This window comes from Aptenodytes forsteri, unplaced genomic scaffold (assembly GCF_000699145.1).
Source record: "Aptenodytes forsteri isolate BGI_AS27 unplaced genomic scaffold, ASM69914v1 Scaffold76, whole genome shotgun sequence".
NCBI lineage: Eukaryota > Metazoa > Chordata > Aves > Sphenisciformes > Spheniscidae > Aptenodytes > Aptenodytes forsteri.
The window spans coordinates 2,397,190-2,402,226 of NW_008794444.1; positions in this window are offsets into that span (position 1 = coordinate 2,397,190).

Genomic DNA, 5,037 nt, shown 5'->3' on the forward strand with positions numbered 1-5,037 from the left:
TAAAATTGCACTAATGGGAGTAGCTTGTCCTGCAAACAAAAGACTGCTGGGATGAGGATAATTAGGAGAACTTGGTAAAACGAGCCTAGTTAAAGGAAGTCTTAGGACAGGCAAGTGCAAAGTCCTACGCTTAGGAACAAATACCCAGCACAGTGCAGGGTCATATAAACATAATCTTTAGATGCAGAAGTGCCTCTTGGTTAGTCCGTACCCCCGAAAGCAGCGGAGTGTACTGTAGAAAACTGTACTTCAGGGGCATGTGTAGTGAGCTAACTCCAGCACACACAGCTAACTCCACAACGCTGTGGCCGCTGGAGCTAACAGCGACCTTGGGCAAGTGAGTAGGATAAACAGGAGGCACTGCTGGGTTCCATTTTTGGTGAAGTTACTGCAGAAATTCAGAGTCCGGTTCTAGTGTGCACGTTTTCTTTAAGTGATGTTAAAAACTGGAGGCCGTTCAGAGATGATTTGCAGTGCATTATACTTTCAGTTACACACATACTCCCTACCTTCACGGTACCTCTTTTTCTCTTGGACAAAGGGAGGTCTTTGGGAGCTCCTTATGGTACCTCCCTACCTCTTTTCCAGGAAATTCCCAACTGCATTAACTCTGCAGAAAGGAAACTTGTATACATAAATGGCTATGGAAGTCTTCTGTGAAGGTCTCCTGATAGAAGGGTCACAGCATCCACTGCTCTTAGTCTGCTCGGAAATTCACAGCGCTATATAAATGACATTTCAAAAGAAAGGTAGCTTTGCTTTAAAACTTCCATATAGACACTTACATTCTTCCACAGTTATTCCACTGCAAGGAAACTTTCCTCCTCTGATGGTAAATGAAGTTTATACATTTGGTCTTATTTTTCACTTCATGTAGCGCTATGTATGATTACATACATACATACATACATACATGGTTATGGTGACATACATCCATGGAACTCGAGTCCTGTGCCATGCCAGAAACTTTCAAGCTACTCCACACCTGTGAGCTCAGAGCTGCTAACAGTAAAAAGGGGAAAAGACTCCTTTTTTGAGCTCAAATGAGAGAGGTCTGGGCTCTCAACTTCATTCATACCAGCCCACCCCAGCAAAGACCTTCCTCACAAAATCAAAGTGCAAGCCATTGGGACTCTTTCGGGAGGGACTCCAGGCTCTGGACTTCCCTTCACTTTGCTTTTAATAAACCAGTTTTCAGGCCATGTGTCTCCGTAGGTCTCCAAGGCGGCTGTAATGAAGAACAGTCACATTGCAACTCTCCGTGCTGTGGTTCACCTCGATGACGATGAACCACTAGTGCTCGGTCTTTCTGCCTATTGTCTACAGGGGGACTGTGCACAAGAATGTAGCGTCCGCATATGGAGAGCAGACATATACCCCCAGAAACGCACATCAAGAAATAAATCAAATTGTCTGAAAGAATCTATAAAAAAGGTAAAGAACGCTTAAAGTGCCCCTGGTTCATTTGGACAATCTTTCCTTAATCTCAGACAAGGAGCAAAAGGAGGGAGAATTTGAGTGGGATGACATGAAGAAGGGTGAAATGGTTGAATGAGAAAAGATGGTGAAATCCTGCTGGCATTGATGGAAATGAGGATAAAAAGTGAGAATCCTACAATATGTGTCTTCAGAGCAATCTACAAGGTAAGGAACATTCCCTTTTTCTTCCCCACCGTGGAGAAAAATCTGGGACAGTCTTCACGGAGAGATTACCTTGTGGAGTTCATTAGAAATACAAAAGATAAGTTAAACAAACAGATCATGTCCCTGTTGCTAGAGCAATGTGGTCAAACACCCTAGCGCAGCCTCCTCTGCTGACTTCTTGCTTGTACCTTGTTTATCTCCTCTCTTTTTCCTGCCTTTCTCCGTTTGAAAAGGTAGAACAAGCACGCACAAAGCTCCTGCGGTGGGGACTCGTGAATGCTAACAAAGTTCTTGGAGCTTTTAGGATTGAAAAGTGTTGCCGACGCATTCGAGGATCCGTGTACAGCCTTTCAGCATGATTTTAATGACTCAGGGAAACAACACACCAGCAGCGAACATTTTTAAAAGCTTCACCTACCATTCCAGCCTGAACTTAATCTGGCCTCTCTCTGTGTTTTAACACACTCCATTAACAGGATTCCCCGGCTGAAAGCAGACGTAGGAGGTAGGGCACAAACCTATTTTTGGACATACAACGCCGTGCAGTACACAGAAGTCCCCTTGTCGCAGGAGACTGTAGGATGGAGACAAGCAGAATGTGTAGGAGATGGGGGAATCAGGGAACACATGCACTGTACCCTGTTCCCCCACCACCACCACCTGATGTACAGGGCTGTGAGAGGGGGTTTGCTGTGAATCAAGAAGGAGAATGACACACACGGACATTTAGGGGTGGGGGCACGCAAGTGTACATGACACTCAACCAACTACTTTCCCTCCTGCATTCTGACTGTACACACACACACACACCAGCTGCCTCTTCGGTGAGGTAAAACCCAGCCATGCACCGCAGGCCAGCACAGGCAGTTGGGTGTTTTGGGTGATTCGCATTCAGAGGTGACATCCAGTCGTCCCCCCCTTCCCCTGTTCTTACCTTAGGAAAGAGTGTGTGTGCGCGCGCGCGCGTGCACGCGTGTATGAAGGTTGGGTTGGGGGTACAATCTGCGCACAGCCACATCCCCCCGTCAGGCTGCAGGGTGTATATGGCTAGAGGTTGCAGACCGGCACCCTGACTTGCCAGCTGCGATGTGTATATGAGTAAGGCAGCAGGGACGTTGTACACACAGATGTTACAAAGGCGCAGGTATCAGCTCCCTCGCCCTTCAAGGTGTAACTGAGATAGGAGTATCACTCACATACCCTCTCACTGCCCTCCTTCCTCCTGGGCATGTTGCGAAAAGTGGGGGTGTCTCATAAACAGGTGACCCCACCCCAGTAAGCCGGGGTGTGTTTCTGGGAGTCTCTCTCTTTCCCACACACAAAACAACCCTCGACCCATGAGAAAGGACGGGGAGGGGGGAACTGGCAGCGCAGAGATGATCCATCACTGCCCCTTACTCGGCTGTAGGGTGTGTGTTGGGATGGGGAGCCGTCTCACACAGGTGTAAAACCTGGGCACCCTCCCTCATCCTTTTTCCTGCTACAGGCTGCCAGGTGTTTTATCACGCAGATACGCATCTCAACACCCCCGTCCTGTTGATTACGAGGTGTGTATTGGGGATGGAGGCGGGTGTTTCTTGCTCACACACAAACAAGCACAGGTGAACGCCAGCCCCTCCAATTTTGGGGAGCGTAGCTAGTGTTTGGAGGAGCGGGGTCTCTCACACAAGGGTGACCCCAGGTTGTTGCCCATCCGTTAGTCTTCAGAGTGTGTGTTTGGGGTATGTCTGTCTCACACACACCCCAACATAACCGAGAAACGCCTGGCTGAAGGGAAGAAGGGTGTCACACCAAGAAGCAGAGGTCAGACCTGACCACCTCTCCCTGCCAGGCTGTCAGGGTGTTTAGCTGGGGGAGGACATCTCACGCACAGTGTCACCCTGTGCGTGATTGTCAACCTTTAGCCTGTAGGGTTTCCTTGGTGTAGGGGGTAGGGTTTCACACACACAGGAGGGATCAGTGTTGCACTCCGGTAGTCGCAGGGTGTGACATCCCCAGTGCACATGGAGATGAACAGGTTACTCCCCCATTAGGTGTTGGGGGTGTGATGAAGGGTCCACTTTCCCCCCCCACATGAACCCCAGTACTTCCTGGCACACTGCAGGGTGTTGGCTGGGGTTGTCTCTCTTGCATACACGTGTACCCCCCTCGCCCTGTTAAGTTATCAGGTGTGCCTTGGGCCTGACATCCACACTCACAGGCCAAACCTCAGTGACCCCCCGGCAGGCTGTAGGGAGCGACAGACATGCACACACAGACCAACACCAGCACTCCCATCAGGCAGGAGGATGAGCGCTGGGGGTGTCAGGTACCCCCCACAAGGCAGCAGGATGAGTGCTGGAGGTGTCTCATGCACAGGCATCAATCCCCCGTGGGGCTGCAGGATGTGTGTTGTCTCACACGCGCGCACACGAGGGTGCAAGATGTGCTTTAAGAGCATCTGTCACCCACATAGGACCGCAGTTTGTGTCTTGGGGGTGTTGGCCACACTCACGGAGGGTTGTTTTAGGAGTGCCTGCCATAAGCACACCAAGCCGCAGTTTGCGTTTTGGGGGTGCCCATCACCCACACACTGGGCCCCAGGATGTGTGTCAGGGTGTCTCGCCCACCTGTGAGGCCGCAGGTTGTGCTTTAGGGTGTCTCACCCAAGCTGGGCCTCAGGTTGCGCTTTAGTGTGCCTGTCTGCGTGCAGGGTTCCTCACCCACACAGAGGGCCGCAGGCTGTGTTGGCGGGCGTCACTCATGTGCACGAGGGTGGCCATGGGTTTTAGGGGTCTCACGTACACAGCCTGTAGTTCAAGGCGCCTGTCACACGCAGAGCCAGGGCTGTGTTTGAGGGTGCGTCACATGCACACACGGAGCCAGGGCTGTGCTTGAGGGCACCTCACACATGCAGACGGGGCTGTAGGCTGTGTTTGAGGGTGCCTCACACGCAGATGGGGCTGTAGGCTGTGTCTGAGGGTGTCTCACACACACACACGGGGCTGCAGGTTGTGTTTGAGGGTGTCTCACATGCACACACAGAGCCAGGGCTGTGCTCGAGGGCACCTCACGCACGCAGACGGGGCTGTAGGCTGTGTTTGAGGGTGTCTCACACACAGATGGGGCTGTAGGCTGTGCCTGAGGGTGTCTCACACGAGACAGGGCTGTAGGCTGTACCTGAGGGTGTCTCTCTGTCTCTGTCTGTCTCCGTCTCTCTGTCTCTCTCTAACTCTCTCTCACACACACACACACACGGTTGTAGGCTGTGTTTGAGAGCGTCTCAGAGACACACACAGGGCTGTAGGCTGTGGCTGTAGGCTGTGTCTGAGGGTCTCTCGCACAGGACGGGACAGTAGGCTGTGCCTGAGGGCTGCAGGCTGTGCCCGAGGGCGTCTCACACCCCCACGGGGG